The sequence below is a fragment of the Pongo abelii genome, chromosome Y (genome assembly GCF_028885655.2).
Source record: "Pongo abelii isolate AG06213 chromosome Y, NHGRI_mPonAbe1-v2.0_pri, whole genome shotgun sequence".
In the NCBI taxonomy this organism is placed as follows: domain Eukaryota; kingdom Metazoa; phylum Chordata; class Mammalia; order Primates; family Hominidae; genus Pongo; species Pongo abelii.
In genome coordinates, this window is record NC_072009.2 from 53664628 (window position 1) to 53688628 (window position 24001).

The window sequence follows — 24001 nt, forward strand, 5'->3', positions numbered from 1 at the left end:
CAGATTCTCCAAAAAGTTTGTTTCCAATCTTATGAATCAAAAGGAAGATTTTACTCTTTAGATGAATCCATGTATCATAAAGCAGTTTCACAGATAGCTTCTTTTCAGTTTTTTCTCTGAAGATGTTTGGTTTTTCCCCATAGGCCTCAAAAGGCTCCAAATTTTCCATTTACTGATTCTCCAAAAAGAATGTTTGCAACCTGCTGTATCAAAGTAAGATTTAATGCTGTGAGATGAATCTACACATCACAAAACAGTTTCACAGACAGCTTCTTTCTAATTTTTTTATTGGGGAATATTCATTTGGTCCCCACATGCCCAGATGAGCTTCCAAATATTCCATTGCACATTCCCCAAAAAGAGTGTTTCCAACCTGCTCAATCAAAAGAAACATTTAATTCTGTGAGATGAAACCACACATTACAAAGCAGTTATACAGATAGCTTCTTTTTAGTTTTTACCTGGTGATGTTCAGTTTATCCCCATGGGCCACAATGGTCTCTCAAATGTCCCTTTGCAGATTCTCCCAAAAGAGTTTTTCCAACCTGCTGGATCAGAAGAAATGTTTAATTCTTTGCAACAAATCCTAACTTCACAAAACGTCTTCACAGAAAGCTTCTTTCAAATTTTACCTGGAAATGTTTTTTTTTCCTTATAGGTCTGAAACGGCTACCAAATATTCCTTTGTAAATCCTCCAAACAGAGTGTTTCCAAACTCCTGAATCAAAGGAAACGTTTAACTCTGTGAGGTGAATCCACAAATTGCAAAGCTGTTATACAGATAGCTTCTTTCCAGTTTTTACCTGGATATATTCAGTTTTAATTTTGGGCTTCAACGGGCTCCCAAATGTCTCTGTGTATATTCTTCAAAAACACTGATTTCAACCTCCTGAATCAAAGAAAGGTTTAACTCTGTGAGATGAAGCCACACATCGAAAAGCAGTTTCACAGAGAGCTTTTTTCTAGTCTTTTACTGGAGGTACTCCTTGTTTCCACAGTGGTAACAAAAGGTTCTGAAATGTCCCTTCACTGATTCTCCAGAAAGAGTGTTTTCAACTGTTGAATCAAAAGAAAGGTTTAACTCTGTGAGATGAATCCACACATCATAAAGCAGTTTCAACGATAGCTTCTTTCTTTTTCTGGCAATATTCAGTTATTTTCCATAGGCCTCAATGGGCTCCCTAATGTCCCTTAGCATATTCTTCACAAAGAGAGTTTCCAATCTACTGAATCAATATAAAGTTTTAACTCTGTGATATGAATCCACATATCACAAAGCAGTTTCACAGATAGCTTCTTTCTAGTTTTTAACTGGGAACGTTTTTTATTGGTCTCAACTGGCTCCCAAATGTCCTTTTGAGATTCTACCAAAAAAGTGTTTCCAACCTGCTGAATAAAAGGAAACATTTTACTCTGTGAGATGAATCCAAAAACTACAAAGCTGTTATACATATAGCTTCTTTCTAGGTTTTACCTGGAGAGGTTGTGGTTTTCCCATTGGCCTCAATAGGCTCCCAAAATTTCTTTGCAGAATCCCCAAAAAGAGTGTTTCCAACGTGCTGAATCAAAAAAAAGTTTAACTCAGTGAGGTGAATGCACACTTCACAAAGCAGTTTCACAGATTACTTCTTTCTAGTTTTTATCTGGTGATATTTGCTTTTTCACCATAGTCCTCAATGACCTCCCAAATGTCCCTGTGCATATTCAAAAAACAGACTGTTTCCAATTTGATGAATGAAAAGAATAGCTTGTCTCTGTGAGATGAATCCACACATCACAAAGCAGTTACACAGATAGCATCTCTCTAGTTTTACCTGTGGATATTTTTTCCCATGTGCTTCATTGGACTCCCAAATGTTCCCCTGCAGATTCTTCAAAAAGAGTGTTTCCAACCTGCTGAATCAAAAGGAAGGTTTAGCTCTGTGAGATGAATCCACACATCACAAAGCAGTTTCACAGATAATTTCTTTCTAGTTTTTACCTGAGGATATTAAGTTTTTCTTCTTAGGCCTCAATGGGCTCCCAAATAACCTTTTGCAGATTGTCCAAAAAGAGTGTTTCCAATCTGCTGAATCAAAAGAAAGGTTTAAGCTTGTGAGGTGAACATCCACATCAAAAAGAAGTTTGACAGATTGCTTCTTTTTAGTTTTTACTTGGACATATTCATTTCTTTCACACAGCTGCAATGTTGTCCCAAATGTCCCTTTGCAGATTCTAGAAAAAGAGTGTTTCCAACCTGCTGATTCAAAAGAAACTTTTGTCTCTGTAAGATTAACTCACACATCACAGAGTAGTTTCACAAATAGATTCTCTGAAGTTTTCATCTGGATATATTCCATTTTTTCTTAGGCCTGAATGGGATCCAAAATATCCCTTCACAGGTATTCCAAAAAGAGTGATTGCAACCTGTGAAATGAAAAAAATGATTTAACTCTGGGAGATGAATGCACACATCCAAAAGCAGTTTCCCAGATAGCTTCTTTCTAGTTTTCCCCTAGGGAAATTCTGTTTTTCCCTTAGGCCACAATTGGCTCCCAAATGTCCCTTTGCAGATTTTCCAGAAAGAATGTCTCCAAACTGCTGAGACAAAAGAATGTTTTATCTCTGTGAGATCAAGCCACACATCACAAAGTAGTTTCTCATATAACTTCTTTCAAGATTTTATTGTGTGATATTCAATTTTTCTCTATAGGTCTTACTGTGCTCCAAAATGTTCCTTAGCAGATTGTACAAAAAGTGTGTTTCCAACCTGCTGTATCAAAATAAAGGTTTAACTCTGTAAGCTGAATCAACACATCACAATGCAGTTTCACAGTTTCTTTTTATTTTCATCATGGGATATTCGTTTTTTATTGTACACATTACTGTCTTCTGAAATGTCCCTTTGAATATTTTACAAAGAGTGCCTCACACATGCTGAATCAAAATAAAAATTTAACTCTGTGAGTTGAAACCATGAAATGCAAAGCAATTTCACAGATAGCTTCTTTTGAAATTTTATCATGAGATATTCTGTTTATCTCTATAAGCATAATGGGCTCCAAAATGTCCCTTTGCAGATTCTACAAAAAGAGTGTCTCCAACTTGCTGAATCAAAACAATGGTTTAACTCTGTGAATTGTATCCACATATCACAAAGAAGTTTCACACATAGTTTCTGTATACTTTTTATCACAGGATATTCAGTTTTTCACTATAGGTCTCAAGGTCCTTCAAAGTGTCCCTTTACAGATTCTATGATAAGATTGTTCCCAAACTGCTGAACCAAAAGAAAAGTTTAACTTTGTGAGCTGAATGGAGACAAAGCAGTTTCACAGAAAATGTATTTCTTTGTTTCTAGGTATATTTGGTTTTTCACTATAGGCCTTACTGCTCTTCAAAATGACCCTTCGTATATTCTAAATGACCCTTTGTAGATTCTAAAATAGGAGTGTTTCTGATCTGTGGAACCAAAATAAAAGTTTATACTGTGTATTGAAATCATACCTCACAAAGCAGTATCACAGATAGCTTCTTACAGGTTTTTATTGTGGGATATTTTGTTTTTAACCATAGGTCTTAATGCAGTCCAAAATGTCCCTTCACAAATTCTACAAAAGGAGTGTTTCCAAACTGCTGAATTAAAAGAATGGTATAACCCTGTGAGCTGAATCCACATATCACAAAGCAGTTTCACGGATACGTTCTTTCTCGTTTTAATTGGAGGATATACTGTTTTGTACCATCAGCCTCAATGGGCTCCCAAATGCCACTTTGTAGATTCTCCAAAAAGAGTGTTTCCAACATTCTACATGAATAGAAACGTTTAAATCTAAGAGGTGAATCTTCACATTACAAAGCAGTTTCACCAGTGGCTTCTTTCTTATTTTTATCTGGGCATGTTCAGTTTTTCCCTATAGGCCACAATGGGCTTACAAATGTCCCATAGCAGATCCTCCAAAAAAAGTGTTCCCAACCTGCTGAATCAATAGAAAATTTTAACTCTGTGAGATGAATCCACACATCACAAAGCAATTTCACAGTAGCTTCTTTCTAGTTTTTATAAGGGGATATTCTGTTTTTCTTTGTAGGCCTTAATGGGCACCCACATGTGAGATATTCCAAAAAGAGTGTTTCCAACCTGCTCAATAAGAAGAAAGTTTTAACTCTGTGGGATGAATCCACACATCACAATGCAGTTTCAAGATAGCTTGTTTCTAGTTTTTATCTGGAGATATTCTGTTTTTCCCCTTAGGCCTCAGTGGCTCCCAAATGTCCCTTTGCAAATTTTCCAGAAAGAGTGTTTCCAACAAGCTGAATCAGAAAAAAATTTAACTCTGTGAGATAAATCCACACATCACATAGCAGTTTCAAGGATCACTTCTGTCTAGTTTTTGTCTTGGGATATTCAGTTTTTCCCCATGGCCACAGTGGGCCCGCAAATGCCCTTTTGCACTTTCTTCAAAAAGAGTGTTTCCAACCTGCTGAAACAAAAGAAACGTTTCCCTCTGTGAGATAAATTCACATATCACAAAGCAGTTTCACAGAGATTCTTTCCAGTTTTTATCTCAGGTTTTTGACTTTTCCCCATAGGCATGAATGGGATCCCAAATGTCGCATAGTGGATTCCTCAAAATGTGTTTTTCCAAACTGCTGAATCAAAAGAAATTTTTAACCCTGTGAGATTAATTCAAACATCACACAGCAGTTTCATGGAGAACTTCTTTCTAGTTTTTCTGGAGATATTCTGATTTTCCCTTTAGGCCTCAATGGACTGCCAAATGTCCATTTTTCAGATTCTCCACAAAGAGCGTTTCAAAAATGCTGAATCCACATAAAGCTTTAACTTTGTGAGTTGAATACACACATCACAAAGTAGTTACACAGGTAGCTTCTTTATTGTTTTTATCTAGGGATATTCAGTTTTTCCCAAAAGGCCTCAGTAGGCTTACAAAAGTCCCTTTGTAGATTCTCCAGTGAGATTGTTTCCAACATGCTGAACCATGAGCATGAAATATTCTTCCATTTGTTTGTGTCCTGTTTCATTTATTTGAGCAGCGCTTTGTTGTTCTCCTTGAAAAGGTCCTTCACATCCTTGTAAGTTGGATTCCTAGGTATTTTGTCCTCTTTGAAGCAATTGTGAATGGGAGTTAACTCATGATATGCCTCTGTTTGTCTGTTATAGGTGTATAGGAATGCTTGTGATTTTTGCCCATTGATTTTGTATCCTGAGACTTTGCTGAAGTTGCTTTTCAGCTTAAGGGGAGATTTTGGGATGAGACAATGGAGTTTTGTAAGTATACAATCATGTGATCTGCAAACAGGGACAATTTGACTTCCTCTTTTCCTATTTTAATATCCTTTATTTGTTTCTCCTGCCTGATTGTCCTGGACAGAACTTCCAACACTATGCTGAACAGGAGTGGTAAGAGGGCATCCCTGTCTTGTGCCAATTTTCAAAGCAAATGCTCCAGTTTTTGCCCATTAAATATGATATTAGCTGTGGGTTTTTGATAAATAGCTCTTATTATTTTGAGATACATCCCATCAATATCTAGTTTATTGAGAGTTTTTAGCATGAAATGCTGTTGAAATTTGTCAGAGGTCTCTTCTGCATATATTGAGACAATCATGTGGTTTTTGTCTTTGGTTCTGATTATAGGATGATTATGTTTATTGATTTGGATATGTTGAACCAGCCTTGCATCCCAGGGATGAAGCCCACTGGATTGTAGTGGATAAGCTTTTTGATGTGCTGCTGTATTCAGTTTTCCAGTGTTTTATTGAGGATTATTGCTTCAATGTTCATCAGGGATATTGGTCTATAATTCTCTTTTTTTGTTGTGTCTCTGCCAGGCTTTGGTATCAGCATGATGCTGGCCTCATAAAATAAGTTAGGGAGGATTCCCTCTTTTCTATTGATTGGAATAGTTTCACGAGGAATGGTGTCAGCTCCTGTTTGTACCTCTGGGAGATTTCAGCTGTGAATCCGTCTGGTCCTGGACTTTTTTTGGTTGGTAGGCTACTAATTATTACCTCCATTTCAGAGCCTGTTATTGGTCTATTCAAGGATTCAACATCTCCCTGGTTTAGCCTTGGGAAGGTGTATTTCATCTATTTGTTTCTTCCCTCTTTTATTCTTTATTAGCCTTGCCAATGGTCTATCAATTTTGTTGATCTTTCCAAAATACCAGCTCCTGGATTCATTTATTTTTTGAAGGGTTTTTTTAATTTCTCTATCTCATTCAGTTGTGCTCTGATCTGAATTATTTCTCATCTTCTGCTAGCTTTTGAATGTGTTTGTTCTTGATTCTCTATTTCTTTTAATTGCGATGTTAGGCTGTCGATTTTAGATCTTTTCTGCTTTCTCTTGTGGGCATTTGGTGCCATGAATTTCCTTCTACACACTACGTTAAATGTGTTCCAGAGATTTTGTTATGTTTGTCTTTGTTCTCATTGGTTTCAAAGAACAACTTTATTTCTGCCTCCATTTCGTTATTGCCCAGTGGTCACTCAGGAGCAAGTTGTTCAGTTTCCATGCAGTTGTGTGGTTTTGAGTAAGTTTCTTAACCCTGAGTTCCAATCTGATTGCACTGTCGTCTGAGAGACAGTTTGTTATAATATTTGTTCTTTTACTTTTGCTGAGGATGCTTTACTTCCAACTATGTGGTCAATTTTGGAAAAAGTGTGATGTGGTGCTGAGAAGAATGTATGTTATGTTGGTTTGTGGTGGAGAGTTCTGTAGATGTCCATTAGGTCCACTTGGTCCACAACTGAGTTCAAGTACTGGTTAACCTTGTTAAATTTCTGTCTTGTTGATCTCTCTAATGCTGACAGTGGGGTGTTAAAGACTCCCATTATTGTTGTATGGGATTCTAAGTCTCTTTGTGGGTTTCTAAGAACTTGCCTTACAAATCTGGGTGCTTCTTTATCGAGTGCATATATATTTAGGATAGTTCGCTCTTCTTGTTGAATTGATCTCTATACCATTATGTAATGGCCTTCTTTGTCTCTTTTGATCTTTGTTAGTTTAAAGCCTGTTTTATCAGAGATTAGGATTGCAAACCCTGCTTTTCTTGTTGTTGTTTGTTTTCCAGTTGCTTGGTAGGTCTTCTTCCATCCCTTTATTTTGAGCCAATGTGTGTCTCTACATAGAAGATGGGTCTTCTCAATACAGAACACTGATGGGCCTTGACACTTTATCCAATTTGCCAGTCTGTCTTTTAATTGGGGCATTTAGCCCACTTATGTTGAAGGTTAATACTGTTATATATGAATTTGATCCTGTCATTAATATGTTAGGTGGTTATTTTGCTCGTTAGTTGATGTAATTTCTTCCTAGCATTGATGGTCTTTACACTTTGGCATGTTTTTGCAGTGGCTCTTACCGATTTTTCTTTTCCATGTTTAGTGCTTCCTTCACGAGCTCCTGTAAGGCAGGACTGGTGGTGACAAAACCTCTCAGCATTTGCTTGTCTGCAAAGGATTGTATTTCTCCTTCACTTATGAAGCTTAGTTTTGCTGGATATGAAATTCTGGGTTGAAAATTATTTTCATTAGGAAAGCTGAATATAGGCCTCACTCTCTTTGGCTTGTAGAGTTTCTTCTGAGAGATCTACTGTTAGTCTGATGGACTTCCCTTTGTGGGAATTCCAGCCTTTCTCTCTGGCTTCCTTTAACATTTTTTCCTTCATTTCAACCTTGGTGAATCTGACAATTATGTTTCTTGTGTTTGCTCTTCTTGAGGAGTATCTTTGTGGTATTCTCTGTATTTCCTGAATTTGAATGTTGGCCTGCCTTGCTAAGTTGGGGAAGTTCTCCGGGATAATATCATGCGGAGTGTTTTCCAACTTGGTTCCATTCTCTCTGTCACATTCAGGTACACAAATCAGATGTAGATTTGGTCTTTTCTCACAGTCCCATATTTCTTAGAGGATTTGTTAGTTTATTTTTACTCTTTTTTCTCTAAAATTGTCTTCTTGCTTCATTTCATTCATTTGATCTTCAATCACTGATACCCTTTCTTCCACTTGATCGAATTAGCTACTGAAGCTTCTACATGCATCACTTAGTACTCATGCCATGGTTTTCAGTTCCATAAGGTCATTTAAGGTCTTCTCTATGCTGTTTATCCTAGCTAATCCATCGTCTAATCTTTATTCCCCAAGTTTTTAGCTTCTTTGTCATGGGTTCAAACATCCTTCTTTAGCTCAGAGAAGTTTGTTATTATCCATCTTCTGAACCCTACTTCTGTCATCTCATCAAAGTCATTCTCCCTCCAGCTTTGTTCTGTTGCTGAGGAGAAGCTTGTTTTCCTTTGAATGAGAAAAGATGCTCTGATTTTTAGAATTTTCAGGTTTTCTGCTCTGGTTTCTCCCCATCTTTGTGGTTTTATCTACGTTTGGTCTTTGATGATGGTGACCTACAGATGGGGCTTTGGCATGGATGTTCTTTTTGTTGATGTTGTTGCTATTCTTTCTGTTTATTAGTTTTCTTTCTAAAAGTAAGGGCTCTCAGTTTCACCTCCATTAACCTTTGTTGGAGGTCCACTCCAGACCCTGTTTGCTTCGGTATCTCCAACGGAGGCTGCAGAACAGCAAATACTGCACAACAGGAAATGTTGCTGCCTGATCCTTCATCTGGAAGCTTCATCTGAGAGGTGCACCAAGCTGTATGAGGTATCAGTCAGCCCCTACTGGGAGGTGTCTCCCAGTTAGTCTACTTGGGGTTCAAGGACCCACTTGAAGAGCTAGTCTGTCCATACTCAGATCTCAAACTGCATGCTGGAAGAACGACTACACTCTTCAAAGCTGCCACACAGGTACTTTTATGTCTGCAGAAGATTCTACTGCCTTTTGTTCAGCTATACCCTGCCCCCAGAGGTGCAGTCTACAGTAGCAACAGGCCTCATTGAGCTGTGATGGGCTCCACCAAATTTGAATTTCCCAGCTGCTTTGTTTAGCTACTTAAGCCTCAGACATGGTGGACGCCCCTCCTCCAGGATTGCAGTTGCCTTGCAGCTCAATCTTGGACTGCTGTGCTAGCAGTGAGCAAGGCTCTGTGGATGTGGGACCCTCTGAGCCAGGCATGGAATATAATCTTCTTGTATGCCATTTGCTAACACTGTGGAAAAGTGCAGTATTAAGATAGGAGTGTCCTGATTTTCCAGGTACCATCCACCATGTCTTCCCTTGGCTAGGAAAGAGAATTTCCCAACCCCCTTCCTTCCTGGGTGAGGCAATGTCCCAGCCTGCTTCAGCTCACACTCCATGGGCTGCATCCACTGTCCAACAAGTCCCAGAGAGATGAACCCACTACCTCAGTTGGAAATGCAGATATCACCTGTCTTCTGTGTCACTCTGGGAACTGTAGGCTGTTCCTATTCGGCCATCTTGGATCAGTCCCTCAAGTCTTTCTAGTTTTTAAATGGAGATATTTGGTTTTTCCCCATATGCCTCAATGGGCCCCCAAGTGTTTTATTGCAGATTGTCCTAAAAGAGTGTTTTCAGGCTAGTGAATCAACAGAAAGATTTAACTCTGTGAAATGAATCCAAATGTCACAAAGCAATTTCACAAATAGCTTCTTACTAGGTTTTATCTCTTGAAATTATGTTTTTCCACATAAAACTCAAAGGGCACTCAAATGTGTCTTTGCAGATTCTCCAAAAAAAGTCTTTCCAATCTGCGGCACAAAAAGAAAATTTTAAATATGTGACATGAATCCACATATCACAAAGCAGTTTCACAGATAGCTTCTTCATAGTTTTCACCTGGGGATATTCAGTTTCTCCCCAAGTACTCAATGGGCTCAAAAATTCCCTTTGGACATCATTTAAAAGGAGAGTTTCCAAACCACTGAATCAAAAGAAAGGTGTAACTCTTTGAGATGAATCCAAATATTACAAAGAAGTTTCACAGAAAGCTTGTTTCTGGTTTCTATCTGGGGATACTTTGTTTTTCACCACACACTTCAGTGAGCTCAATATATGCCTTTGCAGATTCCACAGAGTGTTTACAACATGCTGAATGAAAAAAAGGTTTAACTCTGTTACATGAATCTGCACATCAGAAAGTAGTTTCACAGAGAGATTCTAGTTTTTATCTGAAGATATTTGGTTATTTTCCCATAGGCCTCAATGGCCTCTCAAATGTCTTCATGCAGATTCTCCAAAAATAGTGTTTCTAACTTCTCCATCAAAAGACAGTTTTAACCTGTGAGATGAATCCCCATATCAAAAAGCAGTTTCACAGGTAGCTACTTTCTAGTTTTTATCTGGAGATATTCAGTTTTCCCTCATAGGCCTCAATGTGCTCTCAGATGTTTCATTACAGATTCTCCAAAAAGAGTGTTTCCAACCTGCTGAATCAAAAGAAAGTTTTATATCTGTAAGATGAATCCACACATCAGAAAACAGTTTCATAGATAGCTTCCTTCTAGTTTTTACCTGTGAATATACAGTTTTTCCCCATAGATTTCAATGGGCTCCAAAATGTTCCTTCACAGATCACTTTCCTGGCATGGTAATCCAAAATGGCCTTTTGAACCGTGTCTTGCAAATGGGTGACAAAATCTGGATAAGGCTCCCTTGAAACCTGTTGAACTGAGATAAAATGCGGGTAAATAGTACCAGGGTCATGAATTTTTTCCCTGGCTCTTAGGCATATAGTTCTGAGCTGATGAAAGTTTTCAACACCCATTATCATTGCTTGATTTTCAGTACTTCATGTCTGTCCAATTCCAAGCAACTGATCAGATGTGATATTAATGGGAGGTTAGGCTTGAGCATTTCTGCGTGTCTGATTTGTTGCTTGATCCATCCACTAGGTTTTAAATTACAGAAATTGAGAGGAGAACAAGGTGGATCAGGTTAATGACTCCTAATCTATAAGTATTAAGTGTTGGTTATAAGCCACAGATTGTAATAAGGAATGAACATAAGGAGAATTTGGTCCATATTGTCCAATTGCTTGCTTTAAGTCTTTTAATATTTTAAAATAAAATAGCTCCCAGTCTGCTTCATCATGTTCTCTGGACTTCTCAGCTGGCAAAATATTTAATGAAAACTGCCAAACATCCAAATACCCCATTTCTCCTGTTGGGAGAATGGATGCCTGCATTATCCCTGAGCCATCATTAGTATTTGGGGTGGCTCACAACATTCCTTTACCATAATTAGCAGGTGTACAAGCTTGGGTCATTCCCTCACTGTAATTGGCTGTTGGGTAAGCCTGAAGCTTTCCTTCACCATAGTTAATGGAGGAACATGAAACAGGAGTGGCAAGCCACATCTCAGTCTCCCTTTCCAGAAATTCATAAGGCTCAGGCAGGGGTGACCATTCCAGGCCTTCCCCTAAAGGCACAGTAGGTGGCACTGTTTCTGCAGTAGATGGAACTGATCCTTTCATAAGTTTCAGGAAGTTAGCATATATAGTTTCCCATTTCTCCCCCTTTTTAAACCTAGACTGTGATGGTTCACTTTGCTGATCATCAGACTTCTGATTATTAAAATTTTCTATGTCATCCTGAAACTCCTACTCCTTCCACTTCAGTGAGGAAGCACTTCAGTGCTCTTTTAATTGCCAACCACCCAGACCAAGAGGAGAAAGGAATATTGTGGCTCTCTTGTTGTGCTCATTTTAAGTCTGATCTGACCTTATACCAATCTTTTACATTCTTTTTTCCACATTCCAGGAACCAAGGAGAATACTCTCCTATGAGATGGAACAAAGATGTGAGGTTTTGGATACTCACAATTGCCCCACTGCAGCACAATGACTGCAGCACCAGCCTTAAGTAATTAGCAAACTTACTTTCAGCCTGACCCATATTTTCCTGTGGTTACCATGGAATTCTCCATAAAGACTGAAGTGAAAACTTACGTGGGTGTCCTTTGTCAGTCATGCTCCACTTTCCATACTCTGGCATATCTTCACTGGATTATTTGTAGAGATTATCGGGAGACCCATGTTGGGTGCCAGATGTTGGGGAATCCAACCCCACACCACCCAGCAGGTACCTCGTCTCTGGTGGAGAAAAAAGGAGTTAGAAAGAGACAGCATAAGTGTTTAAAAGGTGGGTCTAGGGGACTGGAGCATTGAAGGCTTGCTCACAGCCCAAAGTTCTCAGGCTCCACCCAATTTATTGGTATACAGGCTCTTTGTTCTTACAGTAGATGGGAAGGGGAGGAAGGAATGAGGAAAAGGATTAATCAGTGAAGGAGAGCTTGTGAGTCATTCCATAAAATTTATAGCACTGGTGATTTATGTGAATTTCCTTGAGGAGAGGCGTGTGTCTAAACTACTTAAGACTTTTAACTTATTGGGACTGAAGCAGGTGGTAGCAGTTTTTAGGGGAAGCTAAAATGTTTGACTATACTCCACGGTTTCAATGGAGTATTATCACCCTGAGAAAACTGTGGAATGCTGCTGAGTGGTTATGCTCTTGGGGCATAAAATCCTGAAGGCAATAAGGAGACTTTTCTTCTCAGAGGCCACCTATGGCTTTCAATGTATGTCCCATACAGGGGAGATCAACACAAGTGGCACCCTAGAAACTCTCTTTCCCACATTTCCAACCAGATAAATCAAAAGAAAGGTTTAACTTTGTGAGGTGAATCCACACATCACAAAGCAATTTCACAGACACTTTCTTTCTAATGTTTTGCTGGGGATATTGGGTTTTTCCACATGGGCCTGAATGGACTCCCAAATATCCCTATTCAAATTCTCCAAAAAGAGTGTTTTTAACCTGCTGAATCCAAAGAAAGGTTTAACTCAGTGAGATGAATCCACACGTGACAAAAGCAGTTTCACAGATAGCTTCTTTCTAGGTTTTACCTGAGGATACTAGTTTTTTACCCAATAGGCCTTAATGGGCTGTCAAAAATCCCTTCATAGATTCTCCAAAAAGAGTGTTTTTAATCTGCTCAATCCAAAGAAAGATTTAACTCTGTGAGATGAATCCACACATCACAAAGCTGTTACACAGATTCTTTCTAGTTTTTACCTGTGAAAATTCAGTTTCTCCAAATGGACCTCAATGGGTTCCCAAAAATCCCTTCACAGTTTCTCCAAAAAGAGTGTTCCCAACCTGCTGAATCAAAAGAAAGGTTTAATTCAGAAAGATGAATCCACACATCATAAACTAGTTTCATAGAAAGTTTTTTTCTAGTTTTTACCTGGGGATATTGGGTTTTTCTCCATATGCCTCAATCGGCTCCCAAATGTGCCTTTGCAAATTTTCCAAAAAGATTGTTTCCAACATGTTGAATCAAAGAAAACATCTAACTCTGAGAAGAATCAACAAACCACAAAGTAGTTTTACAGATAGCTTCTTTCTAGTTTTTACCTGGCAATATTTGGTTTTTCACATTGTCCTCAATGGGCTTCCAAACGTCCGTTTGGAGATCCTCCACAAAGAGTGTTTTAAACTGCTGTGTCAAAAAAGAGGTTTATCTCTAAGAGATGGGACCACACACCACAAAGTAGTTTCACAGATACCTTCTTTCTAGTTTTTACCTGGGAATATTTAGTTTCCCCATAGGCTTCAATGGGTTCACAAATATCCCTTAGCAGAATCTCTAAAAAAGAGTGTTTCCATCCTGCTGAATCAAAAGAAACATTTAACTCTTTGAGATGGATCTACCCATCACAAAGGAGTTTCACAGACAGCTTTTTTCTTGTCTTTACCTGGAGATATTAAGTTTTTCCATATGGGCCTCAGTCGTCTCCCAAATATCCCTTTGCATATACTCCAAAAAGAGATTTTCTTTTTCTTTTCTTTTTTTTTTTTTTTGGAGGTGGAGTCTTGTTCTGTCACCCAGGCGAGAGTGAAGTGTTGCAATTTCCCAATCACTGCAAGCTCCACCACGCAGGTACATGCTGTTCTTCTGCCTCAGCCTCCCAAGTAGCTGGGACTAAGGCACCCACCACCATGCCTGGATAACTTTTTTTTGTATTTTTAGTAGATATGGGGTTTCACCATGTTAGCCAGGACCGTCTCAAACTCCTGACCTTGTGATGCACCCACCTCAGCCTCCCAAAGTCCTGAGATTAGAGGCATGAGCCACCCCACCTGGCTGAGATTTTCTAACTTGATGAATCAAAAGAAAGGATTAATTCTGAGATGAATCCACAAATCACAAAGCAGTTTCACACATAGATTCTTTCAAGTTTTTACCTGAGAATATTCTGACTTTCCCCATGATCTTTTAAGGGATCTAAAATGTCCCTTCACAGACTTTCCAAAAAAAAAAAAAAAGTGTTTTCAACCTGTTGAATCAAAAGAAAGTATTAACTCTGTGAGAAGAATCTGCAAGCCACAAAGCAGTTTCACAGATAGTTTCTTTCTAGTTTTGAATCATGGGATATTCCATTTTACCCCATTGGCCTCAATGAACTTCCAAATGTCCCTTCACAGATCCTCCAAAAATAGTGTCTCCAACCTGCTGAATCAAAAGAAAGTTTTAACCCTGGGCTGTTTGACAGACAGCTTGTTTTTAGTTTCTACCTGGGTACATTCCGTTTTCCACATGGTCCCCTAGTCTCCTAAATTTAACTTTACAGATTCCCCAAAAAGAGTGTTTCCAGCCTGCTGAATCAAAAGAAAGTTTTAACTCTGTTAGATGACTCTGCACATCACAAAGCAGTTTCACAGATACATTCCTTCGAGTTTTTCCTGGTGATATTTGATTTTTCCCCATGGGCCTCAATGAGCTTCTAAATATCCCTTCCTAGATTCTCCAAAAAGAGTGTTTCCAACCTGCTGAATCAAAAGAAAGGTTTAACTCTGTGACATGAATCCACACATCATGAAGTCATTTCTCATACATCTTCTTTCCAATTTTTATCTGTGATATTCTCTTTTTCCTCTAGACCTCAATGGGGTCCCAAATGTCCCTAAGCAGATATTCCAAAAAGAGTGTTTCCAACCTGCTGAATAGAAAGGACATTTTACTTCTGTTACATGAATCCACACATCACAGAGTAGTTTTACACATAACTTCTTCCTAGTATTTACCTGGGGATATTCAGTTTTTCCCCATATGATTCAATGGTCTCCAAAATGTTCCATTGTAGATTCTCCAGAAAGAGTGTTTTTTACCTGTTGAATCAATAGAAAGGTTTATCTCTGTGAGATGAATCCACACATCACAAAGCAGGTTCTTGATAGCTTTTTTCTAGTTTTTACCTGGGGATATTGAGCTTTTCCCCATAATCTTCAATAGGTTCCCAAATGTCTCTTCTCAGATCCTCAAAAAGAGTATTTCCAACTTGCTGAATCAAAAGAAACGTTTAAAACTGAAATGAAGCATACATCACAAATCAGTTATACCAATAGCTTCTTTCTAGTTTTTACCTCAGTATATTTGTTTTTTCCCCATGGGCCTCAATGGGATTACAAAATTTTCCTTTATACATTCGCCAAAAAAAAAGTGTTTCCAGCATGCTGAATCAAAAGAAACGTCTAACTCTGTGAGATGACTCCACACATCACAAAGCAGTTTCATAGATATATTATTTCTAGGTTTGGGGAAAAATTGGCATTTTCGTTATAGGTCTCAATGGGCTCCCAAATATCTTTTTGCAGATTCTCCAGAAAGAGGGTTTCCAACCTGCTGAATCCAAAGAAATGTTTAACTCTGTGAAATGAATCCACACAAAACAAAGCAGTTTCACAGATACTTTCTTGCCAGTTTTTACCTAAGGATATATGGTTTTTTTCTGCATGGGCCTCAAATGTCTCTTAAATTTCCCTTATCAGAATCTCCAAAAAAAGTGCCTCCATCCTGCTGCATCAAAAGAAAGGTTTAAACTCTGTGAGATGTATCCACACATCACAAAGCAGTTTTACAGATAGCCTCTTTCTAGTTTCTACCTGAGGGTATTCAATTTTTTCCCTTAGGCCTCAAAAGTGTCCCAAATGCCCCTTTGCAGATTCTCCAAAAAGAGTGTTTCCAAACTACTGTATCAAAAGAAATGTTTCACTCTGAGAGATGAATCCATTCCTCATATGTGGAACAAGGCAGTTCCACAGGGAGCTTCTTTCTAGTTTTTACCTGGGGATATTCTCTTTTTCCCCATAAGTCTCAATGGCCTGTGAAATGTCCCTTTGCATATTCTTCACAAAGAGGGTGTCCAATCTGCTGAATCAAAAGAAACGTTTCACTCTGTGAGATGAATCCACACATCATAAAGCAGTTTCACAGATAACTTCTTTCTAGTTTTTACCTGCAGATATTCAGGTCTTCCCCATTGGCCTCAATAGGCTTCCAAATGTCTCTTTGAAAATTTTCCAAAAAGAGTGTGTCCAACCTGCTGAATCAAAAGAATTGTTTAACTCTGTGAGATGAATCCAGACATCACAAAGCAGTTTCACAGATAGCTTCTTTCTAGTTTTTTCCTGGGGATATTCTGTTTTTCCCCATTGGACTCAAAAGGCTCCAAAATGTTCCTTTGCAGATTCTTCAAAAAGAATGTTTCCCACCTACTGAATCAAAGCAAAATTTAACACTGTGAGATGAATCCACACATCATAATGCAATTTCATAGGTAGACTCTTTCTAGCTTATATCTGCAGATATTTGATTAATTCCCTTAAGCCTCAAAGGGTTCCCAAATATCCCATCACAGATCTCTTGAAGGAGTGTTTTCAACCTGCTGAATTAAAAGGAAGGTTTACCTCTGTGAGATGAATCCACACATCAAAACACAGTTTGATACATAGCTTCTTTTCAATTTTGATACGGGGATATTCTGTTTTTACTCTAGGCCTCAATGGGCTCCGAAATGTCCCATCACAGATTCTCCAAATACAGTGTTTTTTAACTGCTGAATCAAAAGAAAGGTTTAACTCTGTGAGATGAATCCATACATCACAAAGTAGTTTCATAGATAGTTTCTTTCTAGTTTTTATCTTGGGATACCCCATTTTCCTCCATAGGTTTCAAAGGACACCAAAATGTACCTTCACAGATTCTTCAAAAAGAATGTTTTCAACCTGATGAATCAAAGAAAGGTTTAACTCTGTGAGATGAATCCAAACATCACAAAATAGTTTCAAAGATACCATCTTTCTAACTTTTATCTGGGAATATTCAGTTTTTCTTCATAGGCCTCAAAGGACTCCCAAATGTCGCTTCACAGATTCTACAAAAAGAGTGTTTTCAGCCTGCTAGATTGAAAGAACTGTTTAACTCTATGAGATTAATCCACACATCACCAAGTAGTTTCACAGATAGCTTCTTTCTAGTTTTCATCTGGGGATATTTTTTTCTTTTCAAAAGACCTCAATGGGCTCCCAAATGTCCCTTTGCAGATTCTCCAAAAAGAGTGTTTACAACCTGCTGAATCAACAGGGAGGTTTAATTCTTTGAGATGAATTTACACATCCCAAATCAGTTTCACAGATAGCTTCTTTCCAGTTTTCATCCAGGGATATTTTGTTTTTCACCATAGACCTCATGAGCTACAAAATGTTCCTTCACAGATTCTGTTAAACAAGTGTTTCCCAACTGCTGAATGAAAAGAAAGTTTTAACTCTGTGAGATGAATCCACACATCACAAAGACATTTCACAGATAGTTTCTTTCTAGTTTTTGTTTGTGGATATTCTGTAGTTCATTATAGGCCTCAGAGGACTCCCAAATATCTCTTCGCAGATTCTCCAAAAGTTTTCCAAACTGTTGGATCAAAGAAATGGTTTCACTCTGTGAGATGAACCCACACATCACAAAGCAGTTTCACAGATAGTTTCTTTCTAGGTTTTATGTGGGGATATTAGGTTTTTCACCATAGGACTCTATGGGCTCCCAAATGTCCCTTTGCAGATTCTACAATTAGAGTGTTTCCAACCTGCTGAATCAAAAGAAAGGTTGAACTCTATCAAATGAATCCATGCATCCAAAGTCAGTTTCAAAAATAGCTTCTTTAAGTTTTTATTTTGGGATATTTGAATATTTTCCATAGGCCACAAGGGGCTCCCAAATGTCCCTTTGCCACTGGGAATTGCTACTGCAAATAAAGGAAAGAATAGTAAGGAGACAGCTAGTTCTTTCAGGCAAGGATCTGCCAGTCAAAGCAGAAGATGAAAAATAAGTTTTAGAAAAAGCATGGAAAAATCACAACTAGACATAAAAAGAAAGCGTGATAGTTGAAGTGATAACCAGTGATGCTAGTCCCCGTAAGTCAAAATTATTGCATCTCTAATGAACGATACTGTGACCTACCCTTTTAGAAAAATTTGTGGTGAGGAAAAAAGGATAAAAAGTAATGCCACAACACCAAGAATGTTCATTTTGACAATGAAAATAGATGTTATATTCGTATGTCCCAGTCAACTTTGACTAATTCACATACATATGTGTATGTATATACACACACACATATATGTATTAGATACTGTGTTACATCATTTCTGGGTGTCCAAGACAGACAGACAAGAAAACTAATTTGATAGATAAGAAGCAACTCCTGGAAGGAGTGATGTCTGTGTTGTAGGAGTCTTAAGTAGGCAAATGGGGGAGAGACTTTTATCTCCAAGAAATAAAAAAAATGGGACTCAAGTTACCAGATGGAAAACGGCAAGTCTGAAAGTGGAGCTGTCTGAATCTCTCACTGTGGTGAAACAGAAGGACATGAAGCTGAAACAAAAACAAATATCAGGTCTGGAAGGGATTTATTTAGCCATGCTGAGGATCTGGACTCAGAATCTAAAAGGTATTAAATCCTGACAAAAGCAATTAAATCTGACTTTGTATGGAGAATGAAACCAATGTAATGAAAATCTGCATTAGAGGTGGGGTTTGGTGGCTCAAGCTTGTAATCTCAGCACTTTTGGGGGCCATGGTGGGTGGATCACATGCAGCCAGGAGTTCAAGACCATCCTGGCCACAATGTTGAAACCCCATTTCTACTAAAAATATAAAAATTAGCCCAGCGTGGTGGGCATATATAATTTTACCTGCTCAAAGGTTGAGGCACAAGAATTGCTTGAACCCAGAGGTTGAGGTTGCAGTGAGCTGAAATAATGCCACTGCTCTCCATCTGGGGTAACACAGGGAGAAGTTCTCAGAGAAAAAAAAAAAAAGGTAAAGAAATGTGCATTAGAAAACATGAAAAGTGGACTCTAGCAGGAGGTAATGAAAGTCACAAGCATGTTGGAATGCTTTGATATAAGATCAAATGTTGTTCTGTTAATTCCAGCTGTAAAATTCCACCATGTGCTGACAGTGATGCAATCCAAGAGCGTAATATGATGTAAATCTTATTATTCAAGTGATGACACAAATAATTGTGATCATGGACACTGAGCTCACTACGTATGAATTGCAATGAAGAAAATCTTTGCCAACTAAAATCTAAAGTTAAAACAACTGAGGAAATGTAACTGAGAAAATACTGAAGTATATAGTGTGTGTTAACCTTTCTCTAAATGTTCTCTGTATGTGTGTCTGTGTGTGTTTATGTGAGCATCTATTCCCTTTGTGCCATCCAAATTTATGCCCTATTTGATTTATGCCAGACTACCTGAGAAGTCACTTACTACTTTTTCCTAACTGCAGTTGTTTCCTTTCCCTTGCCTACTCTCATGGTTTTGTATGTCCTCTCCAAATTTCACATTGAAATTCTGTGTTCATTGTGATAATGTTGGGAGGTAGGACTTTTGAGAGTTGATTAGCCATGTGTTTAACCTCATGACTGAATTGATGGTGTTATCTGGAGAACAAATTAGTTATTTCGTGAGTGAGCTTTGATGAAGGATGAGTTTGGTCCCGATTTTCTGTTCATCTCATGCCCTTCACCAGATAAGGTCCACCTGCATGTTGTAACATAGAAAGAAGATCTCATGAGATGCAGCCCCTTGACTTCCCCACCTCCAGAACCATGAGCAAAATAAGCCTTTCTACAAATTACCCAGGCAGTGGTACCATGTTGTTTCAGCAGCAAGTGGACCCAAATACCTTATTATTTTTTCCTCTTTAAAGAACTAAACTACTTAACTTACAAAGGAGCACATCAAATTTCCTTACAAATAATCAAAAAGCCCACATATATTTTTATAGGAAGTAGTACAATAGCCTGACACAGAAAGAAAACACCATTTTACTTTTAACTATACTTTGAGAAATAAAAAGCAAACATATAAGTTGACATGCAGTTTTATTTTTCAGTAAGATAATTGCAGATATTTTTAGGGTTTTTTTGGTCTATGTAAATGTTATTCTCTGTTGTCATGCATAATCTGATACTGTTTTAATGGAAGATCATTTGTAATTAGGGTGATATTTGTCCAGTTCTGATGGTTGAAGATCTAGCCTGGAATGAGGGACAGCTGATGTATCAGGTATCGTAGGCATTTGCAACCATGGTTTGCCTACTGGTAGCAGGTTAGGATGTGGAGCCTCGTTGACTAATACCACAGGATATCTTGTTGGAAGAGCAGATGGTTCCACTATCAGCTCCAGAAAACCGTTTTGCAAGGGAGATAGGTTGTGGTATTGAGAAGTTGTGGTTGTAATGAAATTCACAATGTGGCCACTTGCTTGGATGCAGGTGCTATGAGAGTGCATATGAATAGTGGTCAACTGATTTAAAATAGCATGCTGATCTGTTGCAATTTGTTGAGACAAGTGACAATAACAAACACTTAAAATATCAGATTTCTGTTTCATCACACAAACTTAATATCATCAAATAATTCATGAACTTGGTTTACTATTTTTAAGAAAGTGCTTTTGGGAAAAAAGCACTAAAGTTGTTAAGGCCTCAAGTGAAAACATGTTATATATTAATAGTAACATTGCATTAAGTGGCTTTGGTAGATTTATTTTGATTTCACTGGTAAGATTCAAAGTTGTTAGCAAAATTTCTTAAAATGCTGGAAGGTTAAAGCTCAAGCTGAACTCAATAATTTCAAAAAATTAAAAAAAAATTTACCTTAGTATTTTAGATAATTTTCAAAATCTGGCCTTACTGCATGTATTAACATATTTACTGATGTACAAAGTAAAATTACATATATACTCTATGTAAGGTGGTAACTGAAATATGTTAAATATCTTGCTTAAGACAACGGATTCATTCTCTTCTGCAAGAAAGGTGGCTACAAAGGCAGATCTTTGAAAATTCTGTCAAATTTTACTAAATCCATAAAGGCTGACCTGTCAAACAAATCTTTTGATTCTGTCATCTTGAAATATTCTGTAAGGAGTCTTTCTATCCAAAATTTCTTTCTTGACGAGTTCTTCATTAATCACTCTGCAAGTTCCATTCTCATCCCATAGAATAGACTTGAATTGGTCACTCTCAAATATTTTCTGATATTTCCTGGGGAAGATCACAGAAAAAAAAATCATTACCTTTATCTGGCTCAGAAACACACACTGTGTCACATGGCCATTTTAACAAGGATTCTTGTGAAAAAACCTAAACAGCATTTTCTTCAATCATTGACCTTAAGTCTGAGTCCCCAAGGAATGTGTATTTACACAGTGGAGATCTAGCAGAGGCTTCTGAATCAACTAATTCATCTCTGGGAGAAACAACTTGAGTTTCTGAAGAAACATGTGCCATCTCAAATAAATATTTCTTTAGATACTCTTCCAGCCTGTATAGTTTTCAAGACTGAAGCTTCAAACGCAGCTTCAGAAGGTCTATGCAGGTAAGGCAATCTAAAGCATCACTCTAGTATATGTCAAGCTGAATAGCAAAGACATCACAAGAGGACTTTAGTCTCCTAGCAATCAACAAAAATCTGGCCAAAAGTGTTTCCTTCCCAGTCTGAGAAACGTATCCAGTGAAAATAAAATATAGACTGCTCACTTACACATTGTAGGCTGCAAAATCATATCCCTGTAGCAGCATTTAAATAAATAAGAAAATAATGTCCTCAATCCCTGAAATAAATGTAATTCTCTCCCTGACACGGACATTCTTATTAGATTGGTGAGAGGAGAATAGGTCCTGGTAATTGCAAAATGAAAAAAAAAAAAAAAAAGAAAAAAGAAAAGGAAAACAACAATGAACGATTTTAAAACCTCTATGACTTTGGCATGTCGGATTGAAAACTGTTGCAGTGCAAAACCAATGTGGTAAAAAGACAGCCATAGAGAAAAAAGTAGGTTACTGGTTATCAGAGGCTGGGAAATAAAAAGAACTGTTTAGTAGGTATGGAGTTTCCTGCTAGGCAATAGAAACATTTAGGAACTAAAGATAGATGATGATTGTACAACATCATAAACATATTAAATTCCATTGAATTGTATACTCAAATGTAATTTTTCATTATGTGAAACTTACCTTGATAAATCAAGGGGAGAACAATTGCAAATAAAACTAATGAATTATGTTTCAGAATAAAAAGTTATTTATATGCATATCTCTTCAAAACCTTTTTCAGTCATATCAGAAAAATAAATAATGATTTTATTTGGTATGTCTGTAAATATCTGACAAACCTTAACAACAAAAGAGATTTTAAATGAAGGTGATTTACTTGTAAGGAGATCCCAAAGAATAGGAGATGTAAATAAATAATAATAACAATAAAAATAATAACAACAAGAAAATGTAAGAAAAGTAAGTATGTACGTTTGTCTAAGCAGTAAAATTTTTATTTGGCTCCAAGAACATAATCTCTATAAAAACGATTTTGTAAGGAATAATCTTTGTGTCCTGCAAATAATTGTTATCATTATTAAGCAGGATTTGAATTTATAATGTAATGTTAATATTGAATAAAATAACAATGCTGCATTAGCAGTAAGACTTTTTATATCTTTATGGTTGAAATTTGACATATTAAAATTTCAACTCTGGCATTGATAAGTGTTGAATGCGTGTAGAAGAAAGAAATAAAATATAGATATTTCTCATATCGTAGGAGGTAGTTCTCTCATACTGGAAAGAGGTGTCATTGTAAGAAGATTGTCTTGGTTTAATATCCTTTAGGTTTTGGGTTTTTTTTTTTTTTTTTTTTTTTTTTTGGAAAACGTAGACTTTAAATAACTGCTTTTATCAACACTTTAAGCCATGCAGTTACAAAGTAGTTAGAAATTTCTGAAAGGTGTTATAGTTTAAAAAAAAAAAAAGCTGATTCTTGCACATGTATTATCTAGCACTTCATGGGAACACTACTGTTCAAAAGGCCATGGCAAAATAACTCCCAAATGAAACACTCAACCCAAGGTTGTTTTCAGCTCTCTGTTAGGGAAGCTGGGTGCAGAACGGAAAGCCTCTAAAAGGAGAGGATACAAAGTCAGGTGAGTAGGGGTCATTGGCAATGCTCAGAGCCTGCCAGACTCCAAACAGGGAGCCAAAGTGTTTTTTTTTCTGGGACACTCTACTTGAATTATAGTTTAGTCACCATAGATCTTCAAAAGAGAACAATTAGTTAACATGATAAAAAGTTTCCTGCATTCTTTGGACTATGTGTCTTAATTATAGTAAGCAAATTCTGACTGTTTTAACGAAAATAGCCTCCAACATTTTGCATGTTATGAAGAAAACTTAATTATCCACAGGGCTTTTAATGTTTGCTGGACAACAATACATGAATGATAAGCTATAAATAATATTGTTTTATGATATAAAAATACTAGTTTTTTTCATTTATTATTTTTATAGGCATTCACTATTTGAGTCAAGGTTAGGCTTGTTAAGTGATTAAAGACAATTTTATTACAGCAGCGTGTACTTATTCTATTCTAAAATAATAAAATTCATAAACAGAAACAGCTTTTGTATTTGTTTGCAACCTGCAGAATTGAGTTATTCTGCTGATATAAAATACTAAGAACTCACTTGACGACCATGCCACCTTTTGAAAAGGCCACAAACCTACTTCTTAAATGTGTTACAGTTACAGCATGTCCCAGACTCATCCAGAGCAAAATAAGTAAGCAACTGACTGCTCTTGACTCTCCCTTCCCCAGCACTAGCACTGATTGTGTTGAGAAAAGCCACGGAGCAAGACTGCACAGCCAGATGGAGGAGGCTTTTTATTTGAAGGCAAAATACCAAA

The 24001-nt window shown here is 37.4% G+C and overlaps 1 pseudogene; it reads right to left on the reverse strand.

Moving 5' to 3' along the window:
• Positions 1-20243: 20243 nt before the first annotated feature.
• LOC134760956 (heat shock transcription factor, Y-linked-like) lies at positions 20244-21416 on the reverse strand (annotated as a pseudogene).
• Between the last annotated feature and the right edge of the window lie 2585 nt (positions 21417-24001).